The 25,906-nt window shown below is 44.9% G+C and overlaps 1 protein-coding gene across 2 annotated transcripts in view; it reads left to right on the forward strand.

Moving 5' to 3' along the window:
- Positions 1 to 25,906, forward strand: part of Smurf (SMAD specific E3 ubiquitin protein ligase) — a 416,911-nt gene that overhangs the window by 150,633 nt on the left and 240,372 nt on the right. The window lies entirely within an intron of this gene.

Below are 25,906 nucleotides of genomic sequence, written 5' to 3' on the forward strand. Positions count from 1 at the left end.
TTGGCCGAAAGAGGTACATTAGTATGGGATTGGCTGTTATCAAGGTGGGTATTACAACTCACATGGTTGTTTGTGGCCATACTACCCTCACACCACGTTAAGGAAGGATGTCGTGCAGTGAAAAGGGTAGAGATAGGTACCTCCCTTCCATCTTGCAGCGCCACACGATTTTGTTCACTATTGCAAGGATCTTTGGTTTTGAAGGAATTTGAAATTATCATCTGGAACGCCTTCAGAACGGCCATGGCCTTTATTTTTATTTTATCGACAGATGGTGATATTTGGCACAGGATGGAAGTGTCTGAGTGGATTTGTTTGAGCGTGTCCAGTAACTTTTTCTTAACAATGGCACCGTCTTCGTGGTAGTCATGTTAGGCCAGACCATTGGATTTAGCGTGGGAAAAATGATATAGTTAAATGGTTAGAAAGTATTGACATAAACCCCCATCAGCACAGTGACGTTATTAGGAGTGATGATGATGATGATGATGATGATGATGATGATGCCGTTGATGGTGGTGGTAGAAATGGCTGACGAATAATAATAATAAAAAAAAAACGCGTTGAAATAATGTAAGGCGGAGACAGTACCATTCACATCTAAGACTACACAGTTAGATATTGGATCGAATTCCTCCGTCATTGTTTTCAGCTTTTCCCTTTAGTGTGTGTGTGTGTGTGTGTGTGTGTGTGTGTGTGTGTGTGTGTGTGTGTGTGTGTGTGATTTTTCAAACGGAGGTTGGGTTGTGGTCTTGTACGAATGATTTTATAAATATTTAGGTTAAGTATTTCTGCCTTTCTTGTATATTTTCCCAGGAAGGCAATACACTAGCGACACATAAAACACTGTTAGCCTTCATGACCAGTTTCCACCACCCCCACTACCACCAGAAAAAAAATAAAAATAAATAAAATAAAATAAAATAAAATATAGTGACACCAAAAAAAATCAATCATCACTACCGTTACCGCCGCCAACAACAGTGAGAGCCAACCAACAGGAACACGTGATAGAGAGCTGCTTTTATTAGCAACGGGTAATAATGATCCTGAGTACAGTGGAAAGCAGGCAACGTGATATCTGTCCATCTTGTTTTGTGGTGCTGTGTTTTGTAGATGTGGACATGGCAGTGGTTCTTTGTGTTGTTGGACTAGGAATTGGATAGTAGAGCGTAGGACAGGTTCAAAGCGTGTTCGTATCAGCTGCATTAACTCCCAGCCCAAGACGTCTTTATATATATATTGTGGTCAGCGATGGGCGTTTATATTCGACTTTAAGAGATAGGTTGTCTTGCTAAGGGAGCCATAAGCAATCTCGTCCAGCAGTAAGAACAGGGTAGTTAAATGCCAATAGAGAAGTTTATGTATTTATTTTTCCTGTGTGGTCAGCGTGGACAAACTCTGGGGTTGGGTGCGTGGCAGTAAACAGATAGACATTGCCGGGGATGGCCTGAGTGGGGAGGGAGGGGGGAGCGATGGGGAGGTAAGGGAGACAGGTGTGTTGGAGAGGGGGAAAGGTGGAGTGGATGCAGGTGGGAAGGCTGGAGAACGTTGGTGGGGGGGAGGGGAAGTAGGGGGAGACAGGAGAGGTTTGAAGGGTAGGATCCTACCTCTATGGGTAGGGCCATGGGTAGGGATAGTGGTGATGGGATGGAGGATAGGGTACTGGCGGAGAGAGAGAGAGAGAGAGAGAGAGAGAGAGGGGTGGGGGGGATGTATCCTGGGAACAGCAGCCCGGGGGAGAGTGAGTGACGTGGAGATGCGAAACGAACCGGTGATGTAAAATTAAAGGTGAGTAGCTTGAGTTGTGTTGGCGGACCTGACACAGCTGTTGTTATTGTGTTACCTCCTGCACCACCACCACCACCACCACCACTACATCTCCACCTATTCGCACACACACATTGCACATGCACATGATTCATGCACATACATACGCATGCACACCACTACAGACATACTTTTTACTCAGATCCGTGCATTCCCACACCATGTCATTCACACCATCCTAAAAACACAATCACCTTTACATATACATTGGCTACACAGCTTTAAACTCTGCTGGAACGTGTAGAGCTGCCCACCCACGTCAGGCGTGTGCAGGCCGGCCGCTGCAGTGCACACATATAATTATGTACTCACAAACTTATACAGCCTACACAGTACACTCGCGCGTACGCAGTCATATCTTAAAAAGGCACGTACGTACACACGAAGGCGGCAGTCTTAAAAACACACACACACACACACACACACACACACACACACACACACACACACACACACACACACACACACACACACACACACACACACACACACACACACACACACACACACACACACACACACACACACACACACACACACACTTCTGACAAGGTTGTGGTGAGGCAGAAATGACGCGTAATTTAAAGCTTCCCAATCACCTTCCCCCTGTGCCTCCTTCCTCCCTCTTTTTCTCTTTCCTTTTTCTCCGTTCCTCCTCCTATCTTCCCCTTCGTCCTCCTTTCGTCTCTCTTACTCCCATCTTGCTTTCTTGCTATAGCATGACTGTACGAAGTTGTGTGTGTGTGTGTGTGTGTGTGTGTGTGTGTGTGTGTGTGTGTGTGTGTGGCGAGGGAAACTGCTTTAAATTGCTGTCCGTGTTTGAACTCGTAGTGTTCAGTAGAGCCATGTCCTTCCCGGTAACAACGGCCTCAACAAGACAAATAAGTCTGTTGCTGTTTGTTTTCTTCTGTTCCCTTTTGTAGCCTCACTCCTGCTGTCCTTCTCCCTCCGCCAGCCACGCTTCCGTCTCCCTGCTTCCCCCTCGCTTTGTCCTTGCGTCGCGCCCGCTAAGTCTGTGGAAGCCTTTTATGTCTCACTGCTTTGATACCAGACCCATTTTTATTTTCTATAGAGTTCTTATTTTTACCCCCTCTTTTTTTTTTTTTTTTAACCTAAAACACGAAAGGTTATTTTTAGATTGACTTAATTAGCTCCTGCATTGAATTTCACCCCCCCCCCCCTTTTTTTTTGTTTACATTTTTTGGGGGATCTTTTTCGTCCACTTGCACGTATATTTATCACTGGAACTTGCACTTTTGCTTCTGCCTGCTTTATTATTTTACTCTGCCATCTCTTTATTTCTCACGTTCTTGCGTATTTCTGCTTTTAACTTTTTTCCCTTCCTGCTTCTCACGTCCCATCAGTCTCTGCCGCACCACTGGCCGAGTCACCTTGTAGCGACCGTAACGTCTGTGTGGTGTGTGTGTGTAGGCATGTAGCTCGAATTCCTCCTCTGCCTTCGTCTGCCCCTTCGTTTCCTTCTTTATCATCTCCCTCCAATTCCTCCATACCCCCTCCCTTTCTTGTTTGTACTGTACATCTCAATAAATGTTTTAAATCAAATCTTTCTTCCTCATCTGCCCCCCTTCCTTCCTTCCTTCTCTCTCTCTCTCTCTCTCTCTCTCTCTCTCTCTCTCTCTCTCTCTCTCTCTCACACACACACACACACACACACACAGTTTTGTGTCCAGCGACTCGCCATGTATCCTTGTCTACAGCTGCCTCCTTCACTCACCCCACCCTCGTCCTATTTCCACTCACTCCACCCCCTCCTTATTCCACTCACTGCACCTCCTCCTTATTCCACTCACCCCCTAAGTTTACACTCACATCATCCCCCCCCTTATTCCACTCACCCCCCTCTAGTTCCACTCACTCCACCTCCTCCATATTACACCCCCCCATTTTTCATTCACTCCACCCCCTCCTTATTCCACTCACCCCCCAAGTTTACACTCATTTCATCCCCTCCTTATTCCACTCATCCCCCTCTATTTCCACTCACTCCACCTCCTCCATATTACACCCCCCCTATTTTCACTCGCTCAATCCCCTCCTTATTCCACTCACCCCCCCCCTATATCCGCTCACTCCACCCCCTCCTATTCCACTCACCCCCCTCTATTTCCACTCACCCCACCTCCTCCATATTACACCCCCCCTATTTTCACTCTCAATCCCCTCCTTATTCCACTCACCCCCCTATTTCCACTCACCCCACCTCCACTCCCTCCTTATTCCTCTCACCCCATCCCCCTCCGTTTTCCACCCACCCCATCCCCCTCCGTTTTCCACCCACCCCATCCCCCTCCGTTTTCCACTCACTCCACCCCCTCCTATTTCCATTCGCCCTTAAACTTACCTTGTCCCATCCACTTTTCCATCCACACTCATCTCTTAGCTCCACTCATCCTAAGGTAAACCAGCTTCCACATGGCCTACCATAAGTAATATCAGGATAATTATGTCCATCTGCTACATTGGAAGTCTGTCCGGATTGTGTGGGAGTAGCAAAATATCAAAAAGGAAATCTAGAATGTAACAAGACTGTGGGTGGTAACTTCAACACCTCCCATTGTGTGTACTTATCAACTTCATATTTTCATTGGCTTTTTAATCTCGTGTAACCAGTCGAGCAGATATGCCTCCAAACAGTCCAGAATTTTTGTTTTAGAATATATTTTTCTTGCACCTCCATCTTCACCCATATCATCCTCCTTGCCCTTCTTCCTATTTTTTTTTTTTTTTGCCCCATCAACCTTTTCCTCCTCTACTCCTCCTTCCTCTCCTTCCCCTTTCCCTTGCCCTTCATTTTCCTCCTCCTCCTCCCATTCTGAACTTTTCCCCTTCTACTCTCTTCCCTCCTCCTCCTATCCCGTCACCATTCTTCCTCAGACAGAAAACATTTGATTAAAGAGATTGTATTTCCCCTCACAATTCCATTTCCCCCTCTCTTCGGTGTCCTCCTTTCCTCTTCCCCCTCCCACTGTCCCCTCCCCCTTTCTCCTCCACTCCTCCAAACCCCTTCTCCCCTCGTACTCCCTTCCTCCTTCAAACCCCTTCTCCCCTCGTACTCCCTTCCTCCTTCAAACCCCTTCTCCCCTCTTACCCCCCTTTACCCCCGCCCCCCTTCCTACCTGGCGTCACGTCTTCCTCTGCCGGGAAATTAAAGTGAAGGTGATATTCTCTCTCTCTCTCTCTCTCTCTCTCTCTCTCTCTCTCTCTCTCTCTCTCTCGGTCTGAATGAATGAATAATGAACGGAAATTAAAGCTGAACTGGGACGGAAGAAGATGAGGGACAGAGGAGGAAGGGGGACTAGCTGTGTGTGTACTGAAAATATGGTGAGAAGTGTGTGTGTGTGTGTGTGTGTGTGTGTGTGTGTGTGTGTGTGTGTGTGTGTGTGTGTGTGCGCAGTATCACGTAATTCCTGTAGATAGACCAACCAACCAAATCGATGGCAACATTGTAAATGATCAACCTCTGTGAGTGACGTGGCTAGTGCTATTGTTTCCCTTCCCCTTCCCCTTCCCCCTTTTCTATCCTTGCCCGCCCACATCTTTAAATTCTCAGTTCCCTCACCACTCTCATAGATTTTTTTTTTTTTTTTTTTTTTTTTAAAACCCCTTCGCGTGAATTTTTTTTTTTTTTTTTTTTTTTTTTTTTTTTTTTAACCCTTCCCTCCTTTCCCCTACTTTTCACGTGATTTGCCTCTTTATATTCTCCCAGACCTCCCCATTCCCTCTCTTCAGTCCTCTTTATCTTTACATTTCACTCCCTCTCCCCCCTTCCGTTTCTTCTCCTCCTCTACCTTTTCCCCTCTAGCCTCTCCCTTCCCTTCTCCTCCCCATTCTTATTCCACTTTGTCTTTCTGGTTCCCTCCCTGTCACACTTTCTTCCGCGCTTGTCCTAAGTCTGGCCCAGAATGGTGTATAGGGTAAGGGAAAGGAGGCTGGAATATTGTTAATGTGATTATTGTTACACACACACACACACACACACACACACTCTCTCTCTCTCTCTCTCTCTCTCTCTCTCTCTCTCTCAGTGTGTGTCCCCGCGTGCGTGCATGCATGCTTAAAATGCAAATGCAGGTAAATATATGATGACAGATGGAGACAAAAACTGAAGCAAAAAAGTGACAGGTGTGAAATATGGAGGTCCAGACGTACCCTTGTTTTGTTTAGATGTATGTATTGTTTACGTGCATAAATCATGGAAGGGCAGGATGAGAGGTGAACCAAGAAGAAGGTAGAAGGAAGAGGAGGGGGAGTGTATGGAGGAGGGTGTTGTGTTGTGGCTGAGGTGGGACGAACATGCCAAGACGGAGGCACTAGGTAGGATGGTGTTTGTGTATGAGGCAGGGTGGTGTGTCATGGTCGGAGGGGTCATTGCTGAGTAGGAATCGAAAACCAGGATGGAGAGGTAAGGTAGATGAGTGTATGTTTTTGATGGAGAGTGGTATCTGGTGTGGCGTGGAAAAACATCGTTATTGAGCAAAGACAGAAATATCTAAATTATTTATACAACCCCTCACAGGATTTGGGATTAGGCAATAGACAGATACATTGGCTGTGGGAAATTCTAAAAGCTTAGGAGAAATTTTTGAATATCCCATTGTCGTGAGAAATTCGTCAAGCTCAGGAGAGCGTGGTCTTTGAAAGTTAAAGGAATTTGTTAAAGGTCAACATACGACACGGTTTCTATCTTCCATTTCCACGGTTTCACAGTGTAGACCCCCTCCCTTCCCCCTCCCCCCACACAATACTCACCCACTCTCCTCACTTTCCTTTTCCCTCGGAGGTTTATCCCCGGCTCAGCATCACCTGTGAGGGGCCGCGCTTTGCTGTCTTCCCACATATCACCATTCTCCTCTGCACCACCACCAACCTAATATGAGAGCTGCTGTTCGTACCACCTTCGATGGCGGTTGCGTTTATTTTACCCCTTTATTAGTCTGTCAATCTGTAATTCTGTTTGTATCTGTCTGTGTGTCTCTCTGTTTATGTGCATGTACAGTGTGAAAGTCGGATTTCAGACTCAATAATTAGTCAGGCGTAATGATAATAGGATTTGTGCGAACGTCCCATTTTACCCATACATGAAATTAACCCTTTCAGCCCAATGTCGTTTTATCTGTTGTATTCATGCTATCTTCAGACGATTTTATTCAGCTTAGAGGCAGAAGTCAGGGTGTGCAGGGGATAGTGGGATGTGTTTCTGACCCCGTAACTACAACTAATTTCTGCAGTTAACAAAATCGTTTGAGGTAACAAGAGCAAACTAAGATAATACGTCATCGGACTGCTAACTCATTCCATACGATGACTTTGTTTTAGTTAATCTTTGGTAGCTGCTGGTGATGTAATTCATGTTAGGAAACAGCTATAACTGAAGGAGTTATAAGCAAACACCAGTGACCACCAGGACCGACGACGGGCCGTGACGTATTATTTGGTCTAATCATACCAGAATTGGACGATTTTAACTTTGTCCTTCGTTATGAAAATCATTTTTGCTGGACACTATACTTCACTTATGTTGAACTGCACGATCCCATCACCAAAACTTGAAAAAAGGAAAGGACGTAAGTTAGAAAACAAAGAAATAACGAACGTTCCAAATCCTTTCACGTTTTGAAACAGCCTGTACTGTACAATGGCATCATATTATTCGTTGTTGCTACTACCGAGTAATTTTGTATATATTAAAACGACCCCGCCATATGAAAGGCCTGAGTATTGTGAAAAGACGCGACAGGGATGGTAGAGTACATTAGTAGCCTCTGTAAATACAATGACTTATCCTGAACAGAGATCAATGTTGGCCTGCAACACCCTGCACGAATTGCACACCATGGTGGAGGGATGGCCCCTGACTCCTGTGTTACGAGTTGGTGCTGGTGTTAGTGGTGATGTGGTGTCAGTAATAGTAGTAATATTAGTAGTAGTAAGTACTACCACTAATAAAAGTAGTGGTAGTAGTAGTAATAGCAATAGTGGTAACAGTAGTAGTAATAGCAGTGGTAGTAGTAGTAGTAGTAATAATAATAGTAGTAGTAGGAGGAGGAGAAATGGTGGACTCAGGAAAATATAATTTGATTCGGATTTTATATTACTGTATTAGTATTAGTATTAGTAGTATTAATTATTTGTAATAATAGTAGTAGTCAATACAATAGGCTATGGGAATTTGAACATATGTACAAACGATGCAGGTTCCGTGCCGTACCGTACTTAAGGTACGAAAAGAGTCTCTCTCTCTCTCTCTCTCTCTCTCTCTCTCTCTCTCTCTCTCTCTCCCTCATCGTTTCCTTTATTCTTCGTGGTTTCTTTTCACGTTTTCTTTTCATCTCGTTCTGCCTCCCAGCCCTTGTTGCATTCCGACCTTTGACCTCCTCCCCCTTACCCACTCCTTCCCCCGTGCCTCACTCCCGCCACATATTTCTCAGCCTCCTCCTCCTCCTTTCATCCTGTTTTCCTTCATCGCCACTCTCTCCCTTTCTCTTTTATCCCTCACTGCAGAATTCCCTGTTGTTTTCGTCCTTTTATTCATCTCCTTCCCTCCTCCTTTTCTCACTTACCATCACTTCACTTATCTTCTTTCTTTCCTGCATTAGCTTTGTTACTCATATTCCTTTCAGTACATCATGCCCCTCTCTTATTTCCATCGTCCCTTCCTCTTTTCTTCCAACTTCTCTCTTCTAGCCCCTTCCTTCTTCGTCCCTCTCTCCTGTCTCCCATCCTCCTTCCTTCCCCTATCCTCCTCCCTTCTCCCACTCCTCTTCCTTCCCCCATCCTTCTCCTGTTCCCCTCACCCTCATTATTCTTTCCCAGTCTTTTTCTTCCCTGTTTCCCCCATCCTTTCATACTCCCTCCTCCCCCCCCCCCCCACACCACCGATTGTTGTCTGCTCCCCTTCGTTCTCTCCGTCTTGTCTTCGATCGTCCATCCTTTCTCGATGTTCGTCTCTTTCTCTCCCTTCTTCGTCCTTCCCTCCTTTTCCTGTTCATTCTTCACGTGCTTCATTCACTTCGCCTTTGTACCTCCTTCCCTGCGCCTCCACTTTTTTTTTTTTTTTTTTTTTAATGCACAATTTTCATCCATCTCCTTGTCCCTCACTTTACCCCATCACTACGAGGAGTCACATATGGTAACTAATGTCTGGTGTTGTAAAGATGTCCTTGTGTTAAAGGGGTGCCAGGAGATCGTATTAAAGGGGTGCCAGGAGAGTCTAACTTCTGCACTGCGGGAGGTTCACTCAAGCTGAATGCAATTGTCACGTGGTAGCAGGAGTATGATGAAAAAGACGTCATCGCACGGAAGTTGTTAACGCCTTCCCATCCTGTCTTTCCTCTTCTCTCCCTCTCCTCATCATTTTTTTTTTTTTTTTTTTTTTTTTTGAGGGGGGGGGGCGATGTTTAAGTTGAAGTCGAAGTTTGATCGAGAAGGTACATTAGCTGAAACAAAGTAGTGTGGCTGTGATGATGTTTACATAATGTTGTTGTTAGTATTGGGATTGTGTTTTGTTGCTTTAGTTTGCATCTGTTACAGGGACTTTGTGTAACCAGTGATTTCTTGAAGTCCCAAGGGAATTCTTGAAATGAGTTTAAATTAGGATGGGTTAATTAAGGTTAGGTTAATGTACAGTAGGCTGCGGTTGGGGTAGGCCGGGATAATCTAGTTTTAGTTTAGGTTAGGCTATGATAGTTAGGATAGGTTAGGTTTATTTAAATGAATGTTAAGTGTTCCTATAAATTAACCTAACTTAACTAACGTAGCCCAACCTAACCTAAACTCTACCTAGATTATCGCAGCCTAACCTAACCGCGGCCTAAATTAAACTAACCTTAGCCCATCCTAATTCAAACTCATTTCACGAATTTCCTTAGGGATTTTATGATATCACTGGCGACACAAATTCCCTGTAATATAATACCCCAGCATACTGGTTGTGTGTGTGTGTGTGTGTGTGTGTGTGTGTGTGTGTGTGTGTGTGTGTGTGTGTGTGTGTGTGTGTGTGTTTCTCCTCCCTCTTTCCCTTTTACTCCTCTTCCCCATTCTCTCGTCATACTATCTTCCTCTTCCTTCCCTGCTTTCTCCCCTCCCCCTCATCTTCCTTTTCTCTCCCCCTCTCCTCTCCCATCATCGGCTGTCTCCTCCCCCCACCCTTCATCTCCCTCCCATTCGCCCTCTCCTCTCTCTCTCTCTCTCTCTCTCTCTCTCTCTCTCTCTCTCTCTCTCTCTCTCCATTTTTCCTCCCCTCCCCTCCTCTCCCTCAGTTCTTTCTTCCTCTCTCTCTCTTTCTCCATTTTCCTCCCCTCCCCTCCTCTCCTCCATTTCCTCTCCCTCAGTTCTTTCTTCCTCCACACTTTTCGCTTCCTTTCCCACTCCTCTCCTCTCCCCTTCCCTCCCCTCCCCTCCCCTCCCCTCCCCTCCCCTCCCCTCCTCTCCCCCATCCCATCATCTCTGTTTTCACTTTCTTTCACCAAATTTCTTTCTCTTCCCAACTTATATTCATTTCCTGTTCCCCGCTCTAATTCTCACATCCTTCTCCTTCTCTGATCCTCCTCCTCCTCTGATCCTCCTCCTCCTCCCCCTCTAATCCTCCTCCTCCTCCTCCTCATCATCATCATCATCATCATCGCCATCGTAGTATCGTGGTCGTCGTCATCACTTAATAAAGTTTATTCCTTCCATTTAACGTCTGAAACGTCCTTCCATTTAAAGTGCTGAAAGAGAGAGCCAGTGACACTGGCTCTCTCTTTCAGCACTTTCCTTCATTTTCATGTCACCCCCTTTTTTTATGTTTCAGCTTTACATTTTTTCTTCCTCCTCCTCCTCCTCCTCCTCCTCCGGTGAAGTGAATGCAGAAGGGCGTATCAGCTTTAGTTTTGTCCCCTCTCCTGACCCACATGTTAGTACCTCCCTCATCACCTTTTACAAGCCCTCTTCCTCTCTCATCTTTACTCTTGTTTCACCTGTTGTTTCGTCCGTGTGTGTGTTTCGCCTGTTTCTCACATCTGTTCCTCCTGTTTCATGTCATCGATGCTTTGTTTCATTGTACCGTCTCTTTAATGTTTACTGTTTCACTGGTTTCTCGTACGTTTTTCCTGTTTGTGGTTTTTGTTCTACGGTTTCGTATATGTTTCTCTTCATTCGCTTTCATTTTTTTTTTTCAATTGTTTGTGTCGCTGTTGTCTTGTCCCGGTACTGCTCTTTCACTAATGCTTCACTTGTATTTGGCTGTTTATCCTGTTTCCCTTTTCAAATCTTTCTCTAGTCTAGTCGTCTTCTTGCCTGATCTAAGTACTGTTACCTTCCCCATCACCTTTGAGACTTCCCTCCCCCTGTTCTTTCACCTCTTGATTGGCTTCTTTTGTCTCTCCTCTCAGTTCATTCTTTTCTGCTTCTGTTTCGTGTCCGTTTCTTTCATTGTACACTCCATTTATTTATTTACCGTTGTTTCTGTTAGTGTTTGTGTTTCTTCCCTTTTATGCCTGAGTCGATTGTTTCTTTTCTGTTATCAGTGTGTCTTCTTGTTCCTTTGTCTTCCTTTGTTTCATCGTTGCCTTATTACCTTACGCCCTGTTTCATTAGCTGTGTTTTCACCTGCTTATTATGGTTTCTTTTGTTTCTCCTATTCCATACGTATTTTTGAAGGTTTTTGGTGATCTCTCCCTGTTTCGTGTCTGATTCTTTTGTGTTTCTTGGCAGCGTTCCTTTGTTTCAGTGTGTTTCTGTAGTATCTTGCCCCTTAGTCCTTGCACTGTTCTTTCGCTGCAGATGTTTCCCCTGTTTCTCCTGCTTTTGTACCGTTCCTCCTGTTTCGTGTCTGTTTCATTCGCGTGCCTTGCCATCGTCCCTTTGTTATATCTGTGTCCTATCTGTCCCCCTAGTCGCCACACCGTTCTTACGTGGCTGATATTTGTGTTGTTTCTACTGCTTCCCTCTGTTCTCCTGTCCCCCGACCATCGCTCCTTTGTTTCATTGTGTTTTTTATCTCAGCCCCCAAGTTCTTACACTTTCTTGACGCTTCTTCTGTTTCTCCTGTTTCTGGGTGTTTCTGCTGATTTGTGTGTTTTTGTTTTGTTCTTTGATATATTTTTGTTTCATTTTCTGCCCTTTGCTTTCGTCTCTTTACTGGTTATTTGTCATGTTTCTCCTGTTTCGTGTTTCCCAAGCCTCTCGTGTTGTTCCTGTGTTTTTTTTTTTTTCTGTTCATTTTTGTTATTAATTTTTTGTTTCATTGTTTCATATATCACCCATGGCCCTTCTACTGCCCCTTATTATGTCTTCTTTCCCATGTATAAGCCATCTTCATTTGTTTCAGGGTATCGTACTGTTTCACTTGTTTTTTACCATGTATCTTTTCCTGTTTCATTGTGTCCTACTGTTTCCCTTTCTCGTGCATTTCATTCCTCTTCCTTAGTTTTATTGTCCTGGTGTTCCTTTTGTTTCTATGACCCGCTTCCTTTGTTTCAGTGTGTCCTGCTGTTTCTCTAGTACTGTCTTCTCGGTTCTCTCTCTCTCTCCTCAGTTTCTGTTGTCTCTCGTCCTTTGTTTCATAGTGACTCCTGTTTCTAGCATCTCTCTTTCATTTGGTTCACTGGCTTTTGTTTCACCGTGGCCTGTTTGTTATTTGCCTCTAGGTCGTTTGTATGTTTTTTTCTTTAGCTTCGTTGTATCTGTGGTGTATAGCATGTTTGCGTCTTTCCTACGTGTTTTTTTTTTTTTTTTTTTTTTTTTTGCCCCTCTATCCTACGTTTCTTTGTCCTAGTTCAGTTTCTCTTGTTTCCCATCTATATCTTCTCCCTTCCTTGGTTTCATTCAGCCTGTGTTTTTCTTATGTATGCTGTGTTTGTATGTGACCCCTTTTCCTTTATTGTATCTTACTCTTCCATTTTTGTTGTCAGTCTCATGCTTTCCATTTTATTTTTAATCTTTTCCTTCGCTCCATTAGACCCTGCTGTTCCCTTGTTGGCTGTCTCCTGTGACCCATGTTGTCTTTTATTCATTCCTTTATTTCTTTGTCTTGCTGCGTTTCTTCGTTGGTGTGTCTTTTTTCCCATGCATCTTGTCGCCATCTTCCTCTGTTCTTTGTGTCCTCGTCGTCCTCTCTCACGCCCTTCTCCTTTACTGCCGTCACACTTCCTCTCCTCTCCTCTCCTCTCGTTTCATTTGTTTCCTCCATGTTTCTCGTCTGTCTTTTCTCCCCATTTCCCTGTTTCACTGCTTCGTCGCCTTTTCATTGCGAGGGGTCCTTCCGAAGCTGCATTAATACTTCTTATAGTATTAGTAGTAGTAGTGGTGGTGGTGGTGGTGGTGGTAGTAGTAGTAGTAGTAGTAGTAGTAGTAGTATAGTAGTAGTAGTAGTAGTATGTAAAGAGTGGTCGTCATAGTGAAGGAGTTCATATTGTTATTAATTCTTGCAGTTAGATACATCTTTCTTTTAGTTTAATAAAGTGCGTTTGGCGTTCGTAGTGAAGAGGTTAGCCATTTAAAGAAGATAACACCTTTTTTAGTGTTATTTTTGTTAGTACCAAGAAATGTTTATCAGCGTAAATAAGGAAATGAGGCATGTCATAATATTAACCCCATCAGTATGAGATGTCTGTCCTACGTTCACTGTTATGTTTGGAGATGTCAGCAGTTAAACAGACAATGCTTCCTTGTAATGGCAGTTCTGTCACTTAGACATCCCATTTCTTCAGTTTCTTGTTTAGTGTTGTCTCTTGTGTATCTGTTTCTTGTTACTTTTTGTTTCTTTTATTCCTTTCCGGTTTTCCTCTTTCTCTTGTTTTTATTCCATTTCTCTTGTTTATTTTTTCAAATTCTTGTCTCTCTCTTTAGCATGTCTTATCTCCTTCCTTATTCTGTATTGCCACTTGTTTAATCTGTATAGTTTAAGTCGGCCGCACATATTTCTTGTACCTCTGTTTCCCGTGTGTCCCTTACGTCACCCCTGTGTCTCTTCCTTTTTTTCATTGTTTGGTATGTTCCTTATCCTGTCTGGTGCTACCTATCATTTTTCTCTTTATCTCAATGTTTACTCTTCCATCTTTTTCCTCGTCGTTTCTGCTGTTACTGCGATAACGCTATTTTGTTATATCCTTGCTGCCTTCATTTTTTTTTCCTTTTTTATGTTCTAAACGCCCATCGTAGTGGAGCGGATGGGAACTGTTTTTTGAATCTGAATATCTCCTCACTACGAGAAACCCTTCCCATGATGAACAAAACCCTCTGTAGTTTGTTCACCTTAGCTTGGCCGTGAGATTCGACCTTTTTCAGTTTATTTCACGCAGCCCGTTGGCAGAAAAAGACAATGTTACGGCTCAGCACGCTTTCCATAGCACTTCTTCGTAACTGACACCATATTCTAGTGGCAGTCTATTGTTGTGCCCCACAAATTCGCGATGGACAGATGGCAATTTTAGACCAGTTAAGAGTGAAAGGAGTCTAGATTACCATTCCTACATTTATTTGGCCCAGATTTTCACTAAATTGTTGCTTGCTTCACGATGCTCAGTGGCAGACAGACAGTGTTACAGCTCTGCATCCTCTCCATAGCACTTCTTCTTGACTAGCATCATATTCTAGTGTTAATCTATTACTACAACTCAGCATTCAAGCTCGAGAGATGGCAGCTTTAGCCCAAGTTAGAGTAAAAAAGATGGTGGGAAGAACAGAATAGGCGTACTCGAACTGAAGGGGTTAATCCACTGTTATCTTATCATTGTTTTATCTTCTCTGTTTCGTATCTTTTTTAATTAGTATGTGTGTGTGTGTGTGTGTGTGTGTGTGTGTGTGTGTGTGTGTGTGTGTGTGTGTGTGTGTGCGCCTTTCCGTTCCTCGTGTTTCTTTCCTTTCAGTTTCATTGTTTCCTCCTCTCGCCTTGTTGCTTTGTCTGTCCTTCCGTTTGTACAGTTTGTCTTTGTTTCATTGCTTCATTGTGTTAAGCTGTTTCTTACCCTCACTCTCTCTCTCTCTCACACACACACACACACACACACACACACACACACACACACCGTAATGAAACAACAAGAATACACAAGAAAGGTGAAAGCCAGACTGAGCAAACCTTTCCGCTGCCAACTAGGTGGAACACACACACACACACACACACACACACACACACACACACACACACACACACACACACACACACACACACACACACAGATGGCAATTGTGCGTAGTGTTATATATCGTGAGAGAGAGAGAGAGAGAGAGAGAGAGAGAGAGAGAGAGAGAGAGAGAGAGAGAGAGAGAGAGAGAGCAACATCTGCTGTATCGATTATTTCACGTGTCTGTTATTGCAGTAGTTCAGCCTTCATGTAGTGGTGGTTCACCCCCCCCCCCTTCCCTCTGTCTCTGCTGATTTGTTCATAAATTCTTTTAACTGCTCAGTTTCTGGAGTTCGATTTTTTTTTTTTTTAATATAAATTTAAGGTTGGGCCATTTAACAGACCCATAAGGCGTGTGTGGTGTGTAAATTTATGTAACTATGGAAGTCGCCAATTGAAGTCAGGTAGATAAGAGTGACGTACCGCTATGCTTAATTCCGTATTTTATTGTTCTCATTTTCTTTTTCATTAGCCTATATTTTATCTCATCCTTCCGGTGCTATTTTGTCACCCCTTCCTCTTGTAACCCTTCCCATTAGTATTTGGAATTAAGGTTGAGGGAATAGTGATGGTGATGAAGTGAGGAGGACGACGAGGACGACGTAGATTTTTTTTTTTTCCAACACAGCAGTATCTATGCCCATTTTTTCCTCCGCCAACGAAGTTGGAGGAGGTTATGTATTCACCTGTGTTTGCGTGTTTGTCCACACGATATCTCCAAAAATTCTCAGTGAATTTCAATGAAATTTTGTGGAAGGGTGGACCATGGGCCAAGAAAGAATTGTTTAAATTTGGGGGCGGATGCGGATCCTGATCCTGATCCTGTGTATAATATCTCCAAACGTTCTCAATTAATGTCAACAAAAATTTGTGGAAGAGTAGCCCATGTGTCAAGGAACAATTAATTAAATATTGGGTCGGATCCGGATCCTATGTATCTCATACAGTATCTCCACGGATCCGGATCGGGATCCTTTTTAATGGCATTGGTGGAGGTATGCACTTTGTGTGCTTTCTAGATTGCGTTTGTTTCTGAAGGCTTCTGTATGTTCCCTTGCTTAATATTGTTGTTTTCTTTGTTTCAGGTGAGTGTTGGGTGTTTTGCAGTGGTACATCTTAGTAAGTAGCTACTACACACACACACACACACACACACACACACACACACACACACACACACACACACACACACACACACACACACACACACACACACACACACACACACACACACACACACACACACACACACACACACACACACACACACACACACACACACACACACACACACACACACACACCAGTGTTGCCGTTTTGTGCAATTTCGTCTGCTAACATGGAAAAACAAATGAAAGACGAACATGGACGTGGACAGGCGGACGTCATTCCACGCAAGTGTGGATTTTTTTTTCCCTCACTACTTGTTCTTTATTTGTTAGGAACAAGGAGGATTTTATCATGGTTGGTTGGCATTAACATTTTATTGAGACCTTTCACAGTTGAACTAATGAGTATGTAGTATTTGTCTATAATACTGCCATTTAACACAAGGGAGAATGCGTCGTAGAACACAGTCTACTTGCAGCCCTCCGGCGATATCATTACTTTTTACTAAAAAAATAACCTAACAGTCATTTACAAGATACATGCCAAACATCACCATTCCATACGTACTATGTGACAGTGAAGAATGTTGTGAATCGTGTACACTTCATCTACTAGAAAACTTGGATGTGGAGAAAATTTCTTGTCTCTTGATTGGCTGTTAATCAGCATTTGCCGAATTATTAAGTATTTTAATCTTTTTACGTTCTTACACTTAAATCGTAATAGGTCTGACATCATTATTTTTACCGTACCTTCTTTTCCAGTATTCACAGTATACTGAATTTTATGGTGGTTGTACTTTACCAACAGCACATCCTCTGTTATCCTGGTTACTAAACGGGAACGTGTGGAATAATGACGTCACAAACAGTGTGGAATTTACAGCAACTCTGACACACACACATTACCCATACACTGTATGTATCTGTATCTCTCGGTTTGTCTATGTATGTTTGAATATTTTTTTCTCAATATATATCCATTCCTCCTCTCTCTCTCTCTCTCATAGTTTTCATGCCCAGTCCTTCCAAATATTAATTCCCTCACCACATGTTACTCGTATGTACAAATCTTAGTAAATTTTCATATCCCTATTTCGTTTTTTTACCACGTTCTGCATTCTACAGTATATATGATTTTTATAAGGAAGATATCTATGTGTGGTGATAAGGAGGGATTGAGAGGATTATATGCAGTTTTGTAAGACTTTCCTGATTTGCTGTTTGACGATAGATATATAGACAGACAAATAGATAGATAGGTATTTTAACTGATTACTTGGTTGATTAATCCTATGATGTACACTGAAGAACTGGACCGTATAATCGGAGGTAGAGTGATGCTGGCCAAGACGAAGGTGCATGTGAAAGTAGATGATTTTTTTAGTAGTCGTTGTTGTGGATGTGATGCGCATGGACCAACAGAGGATTCACTGCCAGCACATTAAAGGACATACTGATAACACCCAGTTCTACGTCCGCTACAGCTTTGGTTTCGTACCCAGATTAAGGGTCTGACGCAGAAATAGAGACGAATGAGACCACCGTGACTCCAGTAGGTAATTAGGTAAGAAAGATCAATACATGGATGGATGAAACTGCTCTATATATTTTCCATACTGGTGCCGTAATTGTGTAAAGCTTGCCACCTCACGTGTTTTACTCCATCCACTTTAACTACGTGTATATTGACCTCAACCTTGAATGCTAAGTTGTAACGAGATTTACCACTAGAGATGCTATTGAAGGAAACAGAGGTATAGGTGGCTGGCTGGCTGGATGGATGGCAGTGGAGTGAGTGAGGCCAGGCGAGGCAGCTCCAACACCCGCCTCTCCACCGTGGGAACCAGATAGTAATCGTTATTGATCCATCTCAGGCCCCCTTTTACTTGTATTTTTTTTTTTATTTGTTGGGCTTATAGGGGTCTCTCTCTCTCTCACACACACACACACACACACACACACACACACACACACACACACACACACACAGAAAGCGGTGAAGGGGGGGGGAAGGTTATACACTTCCTGCCTAGCACCTGCCTCACGTGGTCACCGGTGGAGGCGGCGTCATTTCTGCCTCACCCTGCTTAATCCCCCCTCCCCCTCCGTCTCACCTGCCGTCCAGCCTTGCCTCATCCCACTCACTGCCCGCACCCCCACCCTCATTAACTCCTCATTCATGTCCCATCTGCCTTTCCTGCCTCTCATCTGCCTTTCCTGCCTCTGATCTGCTTTTCCTCCCTCTGATCTGCCTTTCCTTCATGTCCCATCTGCCTTTCCTCCCTCTGATCTGCCTTTCCTCCCTCTGATCTGCCTTTCCTCCCTCTCATCTGCCTTTCCTTCATGTCCCATCTGCCTTTTCTCCCTCTTATCTGCCTTTCGTTCCTGCCTCACCTGGCTTACCTCCCTGCCTCACCTGGCTTACCTCCCAGCCTCACCTGCCTTTCCTTTCTACCTCACCTGCCTTTCCTCCCTGCCTCACCTGCCTTTCCTTCCTGCCTCCCCTGCCTTTCCTTCCTGCCTCCCCTGCCTTTCCTCCCTGCCTCCCCTGCCTTTCCTCCCTGCCTCCCCTGCCTTTCCTCGCTACCTCCCCTGCCTTTCCTCGCTACCTCACCTGCCTTTCCTCCCTGCCCCATCTGCCATTCCCCGCTACCCCACCTGCCTGTCCTCCCTGCCTCACCTGCCTTTCCTCCCTGCCTTACTGCCTTTCCTCCCTGCCTTTCCTCCCTGCCTTACTGCCTTTCCTCCCTGCCTCACCTGCCTTTCCTCCCTGCCTCACCTGCCTTTCCTCCCTGCTACACCTACTTTTTCTCCTGCCTCACTTGCCTTTCCTCTTGCCTCACCTTATCTATAATAGTTCTTCCCTGCCTCACCTGCCTATCCTCCCTGCTTCACCTGCCTTTCCCTTCTGCCCTATTTTACGTAGTTGCACCTTGCTCGCTTGTCTCCTGGTGTCTCTGTTTGCCTCCCTGCTGGCTACATCACGACACTGTAGCCTTACTGTACACCAACACTGAGCGTTGATTAGGTAGGGATGTTGCTAGCAATGAAGAGCGTCGGTAGTGTAGGTCAGGCCATTGGTGTAGGTAGCAGTAGTGTGGGTCAGGTCAGCGATGCAGGTCAGGTTAATAGTGTAGGTCAGGTCGTTGGTGTAGGTCAGGTCGTTGGTATGGGTCAGGTCATTTATGTAAGTCAGATCGTTGGTATGGGTCAGGTCATTGGTGTAGGTTTGGTCAGGTCATTCATGTAGGTCAGGTCATTGGTCTAGGTAGCAGTAGTGTAAGTCAGGTCATTGGTGTAGGCCAGGTCACTGGTGTAGGCCAGGTGTAGGTTAGGTCATTGGTTTAGGTCAGGTAATTGTTGTAGGTTAGGTCATTGAGGTAGGTCAGGTCATTGGTCTAGGTAGCTGTAGTGGGGGTCAGATCATTGTTGTAGTTTAGGTCATTGAGGTAGGTCATGTTAAGAGTATCGATCAGATTAGATAAGTGATATAGGTGTGGTTAGTAATATAGGTCATGTGCATGGTGTAGGTCAGGTCATTGGTTTAGGTTAGGTCGTTGGTGTTGGTTAAGTCATTGATGTAGCTGAAGTTGATAGTATAGGTAAGGTCATTTCTGTGTGACAGGTCATTGGTTTACAGTAGGTCAGGTCATTGGTGTAGGTCAGGTCATTGGTGTGGATAGTATTGATGAGCGGTGTATAGTTATGGTTCGAAGTTCTGGAGTGGGTGCTTGGTGGTGTATGATGTGAGTGGGTGGTTTGTGGTGAATGTGGTGGTGTGTTTGGTGGTGAATGCAGTGCAGCAAGGTTGGGTGGTGTGTTGTGGTGTAGTTGACATGGTGTTATTTTGTCTTTGTGTAGTGTAGTGCAGGTGTTTGCCATAGCTGGTGTGGTGTGGCATGGTGTGGGTGTATGTGGTTTGGTGTGATACAGGTGATTTATTGTTCGGTGTAGGTGGTGTGGCGTGTGGTAGGATGGTGTGGCATATTGCTGCGTGAGGTAGAAGGCCATGGCAGAGCACAGCATTGAAAATCTTGAATTTAGGGGGTGTGGAGTGACCTGGCAGCTTGAATGGCATGGCGTGTGGCGTAGGTGGGGAAGGGGGTGGACGAGGTAGTGTATTGACGAAGGGCCGGTGGCGTGTAGTACCGTAAGTGATGGGCTGTGGTGTGGTGGTAGGCCTGTGTGGTGTGGTGGCGGTGGTGGTGTTATGGTGCAGTCTCTCATCCTTGGTATGATGTGGTGTGGTGTGGCGTGGCGTGGGGGATGGAGGTGAGCAGCTGGGTTGACGTAGGTCAGGTCATTGGTGTAGGTGGGGCGGGGCAGGCGCTATTGATCAAGCCGTCGATGTACTGGCAGAGGGAGTGAGAGGTTAGTTGGTGTAGGTCAAGTTCAGTCGCCAACATAAGTCCTGTGGCCTCTAATGCTGCTCTTGTCAATAACAATCATACCCAGCCTCATGGATCCCCAGCATCCGACACTGATGACTGTTAGCCCGTAAATTAGTGTCATCATTGTCGTTTGCTTCGGGTTCATCAGAGTAATTATCAAGATCCATGGAAAGCAAAGTAGGAGAGGCGAGAGAGCTGATGTTGGTGATAGCTGGCACATTAGAGGTCAGTGGTGTCGGTGGGGTAGGTTAGCGTGCTGGAGGCGGGAATTGGTTTGGGTTTGGTGTCATAGAGACGTATCTCGCCACCATCCTTACAAGTTTAGTTCAGCATACGGCATATTACTCATCATTAGTATGACATTTTTGCCCTTCGTGTTGGTTATCAGATGGCATGAATAAGATGCGAGAGAAACGTAAGGTGTTGTATGCAAAATATGCCTGCTAAGCCATGTTGCGGTGATGAAGTTGGTTAACCCCTTCATTCAGAAAAACTTTTTTTTTTTTTTCGTCTACCATCAGACGATTTTACTCAGATGTGAGGAGACTTTTCGAACTGAATATTTTTAACTGTCAGTTTCCCTTTCACTATAAGAGGTCCTTGAATGTATTCGTCTGGAGATTAAAAAAACAAATGACATCCTCGGGGTGAATGAGTTAATAGTGTGACATCACTGGTTTACTGTCTTTTAACACGTACCGTAGTGATTTAGCACATTTTAGTACTTAAATGGTTTTTCTCCTTTAGTGTGATGACGTCTTTTGTATTATAAAAAAAAAAAAAATCAGAAACTGGCAGTTATCATAGGCGTACGAGGCAGGGAAGTCTGGGATCCCCCCCCCCCACTAGGAAAATGTCTTTTCAGGGCCGATGCTTGTGATGGTGTGCTGGTACCTTTGCAAACAATTATGGTTAAAGATATACGAATCTTAGAATTATGAAGAAAGTAATCTTAATGTGTGAGGGCAAACTGACTTATTTGAATTCGGTTTGTTTTGAAACATTACTCGCCATCAGTTTTCTTGTGAATGAAGACCTGAACATGAGATTTTAGGAACATAAATTACTTACACAGTTTTTTTTATACTACGCTCATTTTCGTGTACTTTGTATGTTTGATAGTAATAATTTGGCCGCCCCTACAGGATTCAGGCGTTTGGCAGGAAGAACTGTACTGTAGATAGATCGAATGATTTGGATATCAGGGCACCTTGGAGCATTTTCAGGGTAAACTCCTTCTCCTCCCCCCTCTCCCTCCGTGAAATGCCTTCCTGTACGCCTGTGGCCATTATTAGCGTGTATATGTTGATTTAGTAAATGGGCAAACACCTATCACTACGAGGGTCTGGCTTGAACAAAATACAGTCATCTGGCCATCACAGGAGTAATATATTAAACTCGTCTTCCTACTAAGGACATTAATGAGTGAATGATATATAGTCGTTTCATTATCAGACGTGTCTTTGTAATACTCTGTAGAATCCTTTGGCGGTAATTAGAATAAAATATGTTTGTTGTCATCGCACTGAAGGGAGCAAGCTGGTAGTAGGTTAGGGGGTTAATGGTTAAATATACGAGTAAAAGTCGTCATGGTGGTGAGGTGGTTTAGTGTCCATGTGAGGCGTGGACGTGGTGTTGGAGGCGATAAAATTACACTCCTGGGTGCAACGTCATAGATTTTACCTGTGCAGCGTGGTTTGGCCAGCGTATTATTGCACTCTGGTAGGCGTAACTTGAACGCTGTCATTGCCTGATTTAGTGGCTCTTAGTGGTTAGCGGTGGCGGTAGCTGAGCGTGGACGTGTTGTGAGAGCAGTGCAATAAAACTAACATTACTTGGTGCTGCCTGCTTGTTGTGAGGGATAATTTGGTCAGTCATGTGGGGGGGTGGTAGGTGGGGGGGTAGGTGGGGGGGTGGTAGTGGTGTGATCAGTGATGTAGAGATTTCGGTCAGGCCCAGGTTTTATTATAGTGTGCTTTTCGTGACGTTATGGTGTGGGGAGACATGTTTTAGTATGTTGGGTGTTATTCAGTGGTGGTATGTGGTGTGTTTTGGTGTAGTATGCGTTGGTGTAGTATGTTACTGTGGGTGCGTTTGTGGTTTGTGGCATAGTCAGTGGGTTGGACGTGAGTTTGTGTCATGAATGTGGGGAGTCAGGCTTAAGATTTATGTACTTAGTGGAGTGAGGTATGGTGGGTGTGGAGTGTTGTTGGTCATGTTGGCGTGTTGTCTAGTACTGTGTGTAGTATTATACTCGTATGGTTGAATGTTGATCGGATATGATCCCGTATTGTGATGTGGCGTGTTGTGCAGTGTAGTATGGTGTTGTGTTGTTTAGTGTGTGGTGTGTCGTGCGTTTTGTCAGTGCTATTCGGCAGTGTGGAGTACTGTGGTGTTATGGTGTAGTAAAATGTAGTACGAATGTTTGTCACTTGCCTTGGTGTGGATGCAATGGGTTGAAATAAGAGGCATTAATTTATCTACTCTTAACCCTTAGAGGACGGTGAGAGTAAGATTTCCCGCGTCTTGAAGGAGTTACAACATGACACCTGAGGATGTTTTTACGCCATGAAATTAGCGGCATTTATCTACACTGAACACATGATAAGTATGTTAACCGTCCTCGTAACGTATGGTACTGTGCGTGGTGTGGAGGGCAGGAAACAGCGATAAGGGTGGTTGTGAGCGGAAACGAGAGGTCGGTGTCTGGTTACGATGCTGCTTAAACTGCGGAGGATGTGTGTGTGTGGGGGGGGGGTGATTGTGGGGTTGTGTGGTGATGGTGTGTGTGTGTGAGGGGGTGATTGTGGGGTTTTGTGATGATGATGGTGTGTGTGTGTGTGTGGTGATGGTGTGTGTGTGGGTTGTGTGGTGATGGTGTGTGTGTGGGTTGTGTGGTGATGGTGTGTGTGTGGGTTGTGTGGTGATGGTGTGTGTGTGGGTTGTGTGGTGATGGTGTGTGTGTGGGTTGTGTGGTGATGGTGTGTGTGTGGGTTGTGTGGTGATGGTGTGTGTGTGGGTTGTGTGGTGATGGTGTGTGTGTGGGTTGTGTGGTGATGGTGTGTGTGTGGGTTGTGTGGTGATGGTGTGTGTGTGGGTTGTGTGGTGATGGTGTGTGTGTGTGTGTGTGGGTTGTGTGGTGATGGTGTGTGTGTGTGTGTGGGGGTTGTGTGGTGATGGTGTGTGTGTGTGTGTGTGGGTTGTGTGGTGATGGTGTGTGTGGTGATGGTGTGTGTGTGTGGGTTGTGTGGTGATGGTGTGTGTGTGTGTGGGTTGTGTGGTGATGGTGTGTGTGTGGGTTGTGTGGTGATGGTGTGTGTGTGTGTGGGTTGTGTGGTGATGGTGTGTGTGTGTGTGGGTTGTGTGGTGATGGTGTGTGTGTGGGTTGTGTGGTGATGGTGTGTGTGTGTGTGGGTTGTGTGGTGATGGTGTGTGTGTGTGGGTTGTGTGGTGATGGTGTGTGTGTGGGTTGTGTGGTGATGGTGTGTGTGTGTGGGTTGTGTGGCGATGATGTGTGTGTGTGGGGGGGGGTTGTGTGGTGAGGGTGTAGAGGCGGGTGGTGTGTGGGAGTTAGAGAGGGATTAAAGCATGACATGAAGAGCCTTTTAACCGGCCACACAACAAAGGTAGTGTGGAGGACAGGAAGCAGTGATAAGGGTGTTTGTGAGCGGAAACGAAATGCCAGTGTCTGGTTACGATGCTTCTTAAACTGCGGAGGCTTGTAAGGGTTGTGTGGTGAGCGTGGAGTGGAGATGATGGTGGGATAGTGTGATGGTTGTGGGATTGTGCGGCGTGATGGTGTGAGGCTGGGTGTGGTGGTGAGAGAGGGGTTGCAGCATGACATGACCAGGACTGAGGATGCTTCTTAGGTCTAAAGCGTGCAGGGTGTGTGGGGTTTTGTGGAGAGTGTGGGAGTTTGTGGTTTGGTGACAGGGAAAATATGATAACTCTGACGTGTGGTGGGGTGAGAGATAGTGTGTACATTATATATTATGAAGGTGGAGTGCGATGAGGTTGTGAGCGCGGGTACTGTTGTGGGAGGGGGGAGAGGGTGGGTACGGTTGTGGTAAATGTGGTGCTGCTGAAAGTAGGATGAAAATTGGTGATGATAGTTTTGAGAGTGTGGTGAAAATGTGACAGTTGGTGAAGGAGGAATGGTGCTGTGTAGTGATGAGTTTGGGATGATGTGTTGGTGGGTGTGCATATTGATTAAAAAAACAAACAAACAAACAAAGTGTTTGGTAAAGGTTTAGTAGTGAGGGTGGAGTGTTGTGGTGATGGACAGGTAGTGTAGTGAAGGTGTGGGGCTGTTATGAAGGCGATAGTGTGAGTAGGGCAGAGTGTAGGTTGGTGAAGGCGGACGTGTTATGGTGAGAGAGTGGCGGTGATGTAAGGCTGTGGTTATGATGTGTAGCAAGGGTGGGGTGGGGTGAGGTGTAGTGGAAGGTGTGTGTGGTGAGGGTAGGGCGTTGTTGTGGTGAGGAGTAGGATGGAATGTGGCCTGTAGTGGGAAGTGTGGATATGATGGTGTGTGTGTGTGTGTGTGTGTGTGTGTGTGTGTGTGTGTGTGTGGTTTAGTTTTGTAACCGAACGTTGAGGATAAAATAGCAGTGTAAAGGAAGGATGGATCTTGAGCTTAGTACGTGATAACGGTAATAGCGCGCTGATGAGATCTTGGTAAGATGAGTGATGGTGAAGCTGCCAAGGACATGCATGTGGTTAGCAGCTTTGTGGTGGTTGTTGTGGGAGGTTTGGATACCCTATGTTGTTAGTGAGGCAAGGTTATGTTTTTTTTTTTTTTAGAGGGAGATTTATGATTATGAAAGTGTATGACTATGAGTGTAGTGGCGATGGTTCGGTAGCGGTAGATATACTTGTCTGTGATGTGTTGGATCTAAAGGATACAAGGTACGATGAGGGATTAAACTCGACTTATTTAGTTCGTTGACGGGTTTTACACAGTCTTGCTACGCGAGATAATTTCACGTAGCTCAGGGTAGGCCTGTAGTAGTGAAGAAGTGAGAAACATTCTCCTCGGGTAACCTTCAGCTTGATGACGTCTTGTATATTTTTGTGCATGATACCGCAGGACAACATTGCTCAGACCAAGGTAGACCTTGTAGTGAAGGGCATAGAAATAGTCTCCATTAACTCTTTCAGTACGATGACTCCTTAAAATTATATGTGTTACCTCCCGACGACTTCATCTAGTTCATGGCAGGATAATGAAAGAGTTGAAAGTACAGTAATGATGATGGTGTTAGCGAAGTGTACAGCGATTGGAAGGTTACGTTTGGTTAGGTTAGGCTGTGTTAGTCTGGTGTGGCATTGTTTTGTTGGGTTAGGTTAGATTAGGTTGAGTTGGATATTTTAGCCGGGCTTGAGTATGATATCGAGTGTTCAGTTAAATAGCACTGATCCTTGGACGAGGGAATGCTGGTTCTAA

This window comes from Coenobita brevimanus, chromosome 23 (genome assembly GCF_032717465.1).
Source record: "Coenobita brevimanus isolate Jiangsu-jjx chromosome 23, ASM3271746v2, whole genome shotgun sequence".
Taxonomy (NCBI): domain Eukaryota; kingdom Metazoa; phylum Arthropoda; class Malacostraca; order Decapoda; family Coenobitidae; genus Coenobita; species Coenobita brevimanus.